The 9,328-nt window shown below is 33.6% G+C and overlaps 1 pseudogene; it reads right to left on the bottom strand.

The window, feature by feature from the left end:
- Positions 1 to 930: 930 nt before the first annotated feature.
- LOC145075525 (copper transporter 6 pseudogene) lies at positions 931 to 1,329 on the bottom strand (annotated as a pseudogene).
- Between the last annotated feature and the right edge of the window lie 7,999 nt (positions 1,330 to 9,328).

Genomic DNA, 9,328 nt, shown 5'->3' on the forward strand with positions numbered 1-9,328 from the left:
CAATTTATTATTTTGTTCTTTCTAATATATATCTTTAATAATTTATAAATTTACTAAATTATTCTTTTAGTATATAAACAATTTTCATAATTTATAATACTTTAATATCTACTTCTTATAAAAAAAATTGTCTATAAAGTAGTAATATATAATATATTTTTCTTGATATTTATTTATAAGTTTTAATTCACAACTAATTAAACAATATTAATAATAAAGTTATATATTTGTTGAAATGTCTTGATTCTTGAAAACCGAATTGTAAAAAACCGATCCAGCCGAATTATAATTTGGTTGGATCGGATCGGATTTGAATTTAGTTTGAACTATTTGGATTTACGTTTTGAAAACCGAAATTATTTTGGATTCACTTGATCGGATCGGATTAAACCGATCCATTCAAACGAACACCCCTAGGTATGTCTAAAATGGTCGATGATTTCGTTATTTGTTCCCCTGCTTTCTCTAATTCAAAATTAAACATTGTTTAATTAGCGACTATTTTTTTTCTATTGAGCAAATATCATAAATACTAGTATTTTTTTTTTGAAACGGGCGAATAGAAATATATATTAGCCCACCAAATGACATTACTATTACTAAATACTATTACTTGAATTCAGATTGTTAGAAATTGCCATTTGCCAAAATAAGTCATGTCAGATGGTCTTATATTCAGTTCAGATGTCGTACTAACATGTTTTTTAGTATGTTAACAAAAGCTTGCATAATAAATCACAGGAGAAAAGATGTGGTGTATATATTACATACTCGAGGCCAAACACGTATTTGATCACAGTTTCTTCACCTAAACCACTTTTGCAAGCTTCGAAAATCTTAAATCTCTTTGTTATTATCATGGTCGAATGAGTAATCATTCAATATCAAATTTCTTTTTACACTCATCAGAGCTGAATCAATGGTAAAGTGTCATATGGTATCATGATCCTTGGCTTTCAAATACAACCGATACTTCATGAGAAAAAACCCGGTGGTATGTCCCACTACCACAACAATAAAAACACCAAGATTGTATGACATCACAGACAACATTACAAGGTATGCAAGAGCCATACGGAGTCCATAAACAAAAGCCTGAGTCAGACCACCGACAATTGTATATGCTCTAGAGTTGATGGTTGTGAACACGGAAAAGAACTCAATTGCAACAGCAAGAACGAACAGAAAAGCTAAAGCCAAAATATACATGCCTAACTTGCCATTAGGCCAGTCGTTGAACAACATTTCTACATCTTTGCCCCAGAAGAAGGTCATGTGCATCGTGGCCATGTGCATCGTCGGCATGGGCATGTCCATGTCATGAGACATTTTGTTGATCAAGTGGAGAAGTGGGACAGACCTTTTCCTTTTCCTTTGATGGTAATTGCGTATGTTGCTTTATATATGGGTATGTCGTTTTTATATGGAGAGGAGATGAGATCAAGATGGATTGATATTGGAAAAACCACCGGCATGAATGTTGCATAAAACAAAGAGCCGGCATGAATCATGCTATGTCCTAATTTACATTATATACATAGATGACAAATTTTCATTATTGCTTCGTATCGTTTTCGAAAAGTTGCATTTTTTGGATAATTTTAGAAAATATTACACTAGTGGTTCTTTTGGTTCCAGAATCAAATGTGGTTACTCGTTTTGAGCTAATTCTGTTCAAAATATTGGTAAAATACATATGAAATGACCTATGTACCTTATCTATTTCGTTTGTCAATTATTTAGGAAATTTCAAGGACCATTTAAATAAATAAGAGAAAATTAAAATAAAACCCTAAAATACATCGCCCAACCCATGACAAGATTTGGAACTTTTATTGCAATATAAAAATAGATTATGAAAATATATTAAACGGTATTGTTACATAACCAATGTGACACGTGAACAATTTGGTTGATACATAGTTTCTTTCTTTCTGAATATGCAATAGTTTTATTTCCAGTTTTAAGAATGTTTTCTTCTAATAAATTTACATATTTGCCAGCAATCATTAAGATATAAAACGATTTTTTAGAAGCTTACACATTTGTTTATTAAAACACTAGGTGTACGACCCGTATAATACACAGGTTTATTAAAAATAAAAATTTAATATTAATATTTAAACATTAAATTTAATATCAATATCAATTTTAAAGTTCTCATTAATTATGACATTTATTACATTATAAATATATCAATTCTTTTTCAAGGAAGCATTTATTTCTCTCAATATTATAACCAAAATAAATTATGATATGTGAACAAATCAGAAAATTACATGTGGAAATAAATAAATTCTAAAAATCTATTAAAATGCCATGTGTCCAAATCAATGAGGACATGACATGTGGCAGAAAATGAGTTTTATTTATTAGTATAGATTTTTTAATTATGTTTTTTCTAATACCTAAAAGGCACTATATTTCTTTTAAAAAAGTCAAACAAAATTGCATTGATTAGGAACATTTTAATTTGAAATGAGTAAAAAGAACTTGCAGCAACTCCCATTTCTAACACAGTATATTTGGTGGAAGTTGTGGAGCTATAATTGATAAAAAAAACGTTCGACGTTAGTTGAACTGAGGTTAAAGAATTAATTGGTTGGCGGAAATTAATACGAGATTAAACGGAGACCATAAATGGCTAATTTTTAGAGTTTTAAAAAATTAAATATGACTTGTATTATAACAAAGTTCGTAAATATCACTAATATCATAATAAAATAGGTTAATATGATTAATACAACATTAATCAATCATCAAATAGTTTCTATTGAGATAGAACTTTAAAGTTTTAAAATTTCATGTTTGCTACTGATTCACTCATTTTATAGGAAGTGATTAATCGTTAGGCGTCTTCTAATCGGCCGAGTGATGCATACGGAATAATCGGAGATTAATCGGGACCTTGTCGGAATTTTTACAACACTAGTTTTAATTATATGAAAATGGTGCCAATTTTATAATGTTTTCTTCAAAATAAATGGTGCACTTGATGGTTCACCCGGAATGGGGAGGCGGATCGGGATTCTTAGAACGAATACGGTTGATGGTTGTAGTGATGTATTCATTTGATCGATTTTAATTTGGATTATTTTAAATTTAACTTGGGGTTTGATCGGTTATATGTTTGATTCTAAGAGTTTTTTTAAACATAAAGAGGAATGTGATAAAAGATGAATAAGATAAGGGCGAATCCATAATATTTAATGTTAAGCGGAGGATGTCCTAAAATTATATGTGTTTGGTTTATTCTTTGGTACAACTATAGGACATATTTTATTATTTTGTAGTGTACATCGAAAACCAATAGACCGGTCATCAGGAGGTTATTGGAGGGATGATGAAAATGATGGTGATGCAGGAGAATCCGATATTGGCTAATAATAAGTTTATGTGTTTCCTTTTATTTGTGTTTAATAATAAAGGTTGTTTAGGAAATTATATTATTATCCAAAACCTCGTTCCTAGTAAGTAGGAGTTACTTTGGTTTTCTTTGTTACCTATAAGTGTTGGGTGTTTTCTTTTTGGGGGGATTATCTTGAATATTATTTTGATTCTAAACCTATATGTGATTATCTTTTTTGGCGATGTTGAGTTCTTGTGATAATTTTGGCCATTTGATTATCAACTCACATCATTTGGTATTAGAGCACCAATGGTATACAAATGGTTGGATGTGGGAGACCTACTCGTAATGTCACTAACATTACCACCGACAGAGGTCACGATGCTAAACAAAGAGACCCGCACGACGTTCAGATCGAACGCCTTCAACAAGGAATCAGAGACCTCGAACTCCAACACGAGGTTCAAAACGAGGAAATTAAGTTGAACCCTAGTGTCTGGGACGGAGGATATGACGAGGAGGAGAATCCTTTTAGCGTTCATCACCGAAACGCTCAAGAGGTACATCGTGATGACCCTTTATGCAATTTTAGGATGAAAATAGAGATTCCTAAGTTTGTGGAAAAGGCCCATCCGGATAATTTTATCGATTGGTTGAGCACAATAGAAATTTTTTTATCAGTGCGATATTCCAGAGCACTTGAAGGTGAAACTTTTTGCCCTTAAACTCCGCAAATCTACTTTACATTGGTGGGACCATACAAAGAAACAACATGTGAAAGACAGGAAATCCAATATAAAGACATGGGCCAAGATGAAGAAGTTGATGCAAACAAAGTTCCTTCCTGCCAACCATAGACAAGAATCATTTTTAGAATACCATAACTTATCTCTATGAATACCATATGTTGAGGATTTTATTGCTAAAATTGATTGGCTTCAGATGAGGTGCGCCGTAGATGAAGATGAGGAACAAGTCATAACTTGATTTTTGGGTGCTCTCAAACCGGATATTGCTGATGTGGTTCATCTTCAATAGTATTAGACCTTCGCGAATGTGTGTAGGTTGGCACTTAAAGAAGAAAAACAAATAAAAAATCAAGGTTGATCAGTGAGCAACCGAGTCACGAACCCATATCGGCTACCCCAACGACAATCACACAAACATCATCCTCACAAAAACTTGATGTCATGACTGGTGCTTCTGTTACAACACCGAACTCGTGGGTTTTATGTTGCTTTAAATGCCAAGGATTGGGTCACCTCTCGAGGGAATGTCCAAAAAAACAACTAGTCACATTCATTGATGATGGCACACTCGTATATGATATTGAAAATGATGAGGATGTCGTAGAAGAAACCGAGGAGATTGTGTATGCAGGTGATGGAGAAGCTCTAATAACTCAACATGTTTTGAATGTGGATGTGGTGCAAACCATTAATAACTCGTTGTGGCTTCAGAACAATATTTTTCATATAAAGTGCACAATTAAATGCAAAGTTTGTATTGTAATCATTAACGGGGGAAGCTGTGACAACATGGTGGCAACAAGTATGGTCGAAAAACTTGGTCTCGATGTGGACGATCATCCAGAACCATACCAGCTAACTTGGTTAAAAAAAAGGAAGCGTCGTCAAGGTTAGTAAATGTTGCCTTATTTAGTTTTCTATTGGAAAGAAATATATTCATGAAGTATGTATGTTTTTGTACCTCAGGAAGAAAATAAGAAATGTGAGTTATGGATGTTTTTGCTGAATTTTATGTAGAGAAATAGCGGTCTGTATATGCTCTTTGGTGACTTTAGTGTTGTAAGAAACCAAAATGAGATATTGGGGTTGGTTTTTTTCAAAGAGTGGATGATGATTTTAACTCTTTTATTGATGATGTTGGCCTTTATGAGATTCCAATAGGTGGGTACTCTTTCACTAGATTTGGTAAGAACGGAGCCAAATCTAGTAAGGCTATATGGAGTGGTCACTACAAACTCACCGGAAAAGTGGTGTCACCTATGCGCCACGTCACCTTCACCACCAACCCACTCCACTATGGAAATGGTCACCACTAACAACATTTACTTTTTTTATTATTATTATTATTTTAACATTTTGTTAAGTAAATAACATAATTTTTAAAATAGGTAAATTTTTTTATTTTTTGTAACACTATATGAAATAAAAACATAACTTATAAGATAAATAAATTTTTTGAAAATACAAAAAAAAAAACTTTTCATTAATTAAAAACATAGAAATTTAAAACCTAAAATTACTAAAACACACATAAAACCTAACAAATCAACTACTACACTACTTAACTTAAAAAAAAAAAAAAAAAAAAAAAAAAAAAAAAAAAAGTAAAACACAAAAACCGTAGAACAGTACTACTCGTTGTCATCATCATCATCCTCATCCTCATCCGCCTTGTCGTCACCGTCTGCATTCTCGTCGTAATCATCGCCCTCATCCTCCTCGTCTTCATCGTCATTTCCCCCTTGGTGTTGTCTCCCCCATATGTGCTCGGTCAAATCGTGTCGTAGATTGTGATGTGTTTCACGATTTTGTATTTCCAAAACCCTAGAGAAGTATGTCGGGCTGCCAACTTGTATTACTGCAGGTGGGTTAAGTGCATCGTTGTCGGTATATGAACAAATAGCTCTGCCCTCTTCTTCTATTATCATGTTATGTAAAATCACACAGGCAGTCAACACTGTCGTTAGTTTTGCCCTATCCCATGTTCTTGTTGGATGCTTGATTATGTGCCATCTTTGTTTTAGGACTCCAAATGCTCTTTCAACGTCCTTCCGTGCAGATTCCTGTGCTAACTTGAACAATTTTCGTTTCTCATCGGCTGGAAACGAAAAAGACTTAACAAATGTAGCATACTCTGGGTATATCCCATCACCTAGGTAATATCCATACTTGTATTCATTTCCATTCACAACGTATGACATATCTAGTGCTTTACCCTGCAAAATATCGTTAAATATCGGAGACGCGTGAAGCACATTCAGGTCATTGTTTGACCCCGCCATACCAAAGAATGCATGCCAAAACCATAGGTCGTTTGAAACAGCCGCCTCCAGTATAACAGTTGGGACCCCATGATCTCCTCGTGTGAACTGACCACGCCACGCATTGGGACAATTTGCCCACTCCCAATGTGTACAATCAATACTACCAAGCATCCCTGGAAAACCATGTTTAGCTTCATGCGCGGCATACAACTGTTCGACATCACTTTTAGTCGGATGTCGCAGGTATATGTCATGGTAAAGCTCTATAACATACTCACAGAAAAGATATGTACAATCTCGACCCGTCCTCTCAGACATTTTCAGATACTCATCTGATGCGTCTGCGGTTATACCATATCCCAATTGTTTAAGAGCGGCCGTACATTTTTGTATTGTGGTAAAACCACGTTTACCTCTAGCATCCCAACGTAATTGGAAAAACTCATAATTACGTTCCAAATCTAAAGCTATACGTAAAAATAATTTTCTACTAATACGAAAACGATCTTCGAATTTCGAAAGGTCATAAAGACTATCAGGGGCAAAATAATCACGTACCAAAAGTTCATGTGCCGCCTCTCGATCCCGATTGATATATTTTCTATGTTTCTTCTCGCGATGTGAAGTTTCGCTTCTCTGACGAATCACGTCTTGTGCCGCACACAATAGTGTGTGCAAAACCAAATTGTCATCAGAATCGCTATCCATTTTTTGGTTGAGTTTGTATGTTTGATTTGAGAGAATTTGTATGAATGTTTTAAAAAAAATTTGTATATGTGGATGTATATATAGATAGAGAAAGTAAATTAAAGAAAAAAGATTTTTTTTTATTTAATAACCCAACGGTTGAAAAATTGAATGGTCAATCAATGTACGCGTCTTCATCCGTCCTAGGAGCCACGCCACGACCAACCCACTGAACCCAGGGGCGGTGTTCACGCGTGGAGAGACCCTCCACGTAAGCATTCCACGCGTGAAGATCTCTCCACTCCTGATAGCCTAAGCTTGATAGATTTTTACTATCCGAAGATCTGGTCAATCGATTCCCTAATCTTTATATCAGGGATTTGGAGTTAATTATTTTAGATCATATACCCATTTGGTTGTCTCCAATTACTTTGGATTATGGTCCTCAACCGTTCAAAATTTTTAATTCCTGGATGTTAGAACCTGATTTAGATCGGATTGTTAAAAGTTGTTGGACCGGGGGAATGGGAGTCAAGGGTGAAAGTGATAGGAATTAGGTAAAATATATAAAATTAAAACCCTTAAGTTCACATGCAACCTAAAGGAACTATGTTTTCACTATTGAACCTATAACTATAAACATCAAACAAGAAACCCTAGAAACCATATACTATTTTCGAAATAACATAAGAAAGGGTTTAGGATTACATACCTTATTGTTATTATACTAAATAACAATAATTCCTCCCTTGTAGATCTCTTGGAAGCAAGCATCACAATTATCGTGCCTCTAGTGGTTCACACCCAAGCTAGCAAGGAGGCTTAAGAAAGAGGAGAGGGGAGAGTATGATTTTCAGCTATCTATTAAGGAGAAAGAGTGGCTGAAAATAGGAGGCCCAATGGTCTTTATATAGTGGCACATGAAACCCTAGATAACCCTAATTTGAATATGAAATCAATACTTCAAATCTGATATTTACCTCATTCCTTATTTATCCACATGATATATTCTAGAAACCTTAGAATATCTACTCAAAATCGTCCACCACATATGGTGGAAGGTTTTAGGGCCTTTTGTTTAACTATTGAACAATTTCACTTTAGACCCTGCACTTTTAATTAATTCCATTAATCCTAAAATTAATTCTAATTAATTCTGATCAATTATTAATTAAATAATACTTTTCTAATTAATATATTATTTTCATAATATACTAATACACTATTTATTTCATTTTATTAATCACATAATAAATTAATCTCTCCTCTCTCTCTCTCTCTCTCTCTCTCTCTCTAAAAGTCACCATGTCCAATTGCTAGGTTTGAAGACAGCCCAAAAGGAATGTGCTATTATCAATTCAAGTATATACCAATTTTAGTTATGAGCTTAGACACCTAATCCAATAGTCTCTCACTTGGATAAGTCTATAACTATAATTTCCAGTATAACTTCTGAATTGATCAACAAATTGTAGCTTCCAAAAGTTGTTGTCTAACTCTTATCTAGTCAAAAACATGTCCTAAGATAAGTGATCAAATATTCTTCCGTTCTTCAAGATATCGTAAGGACATGAGATATGGATTATGATTAATCTCATTATCCAAGATTTTGTTTCTCGATTTCCGATTCGTGATGACATCATAAGACTTCTAATTTAACACATCAATTTAGTACTGACTGGGCCTAGCACGATAAGTCAACACCAAATCACCGAGGGGCCCAAAGATATTGTTTTTCTCGTTAAAGAAAAAAGGAACGAATAAAATTTGACTTATATGCTTGCATCGTTTACTCATCAAATCACACATAACAATACATTTTATAACATCATGTTACTGATGCATTTACGTATTACCAATGCACAACCGACTTGTAAATTACGACTCATATATCTTTGTTTTAAGAATATAAGATATTATCATCTCTTAGTTAATCGTGATATAATCCATGAAGTAATTCTATGAGCGTGGATTTATCCAATACTTAAATCTCCATTTCCAAGTACTCATAAACATTGCAGCAATACTATTGCTATGTCTAAACTTTCAGACAATCTACAATTCAATTCATGACAATCTTAATTCATTACTTACTTCCCAATGTATGAGTGACTATGGAGTTTGAATAATTAAATCATTCGGGAAGTAAAACATGCAAAATGAAATACAAGAATAAATAATTTACAAAGGTAGTACTCCAAGATCTACAATTCAATTCATGACAATCTTAATTCATTACTTACAAGAATGTATGAGTGACTATGGAGTTTGAATAATTA

Source organism: Lactuca serriola, chromosome 9, assembly GCF_051521515.1.
Source record: "Lactuca serriola cultivar US96UC23 chromosome 9, Lser_US96UC23_V15, whole genome shotgun sequence".
NCBI classification, from domain to species: Eukaryota; Viridiplantae; Streptophyta; class Magnoliopsida; order Asterales; family Asteraceae; genus Lactuca; species Lactuca serriola.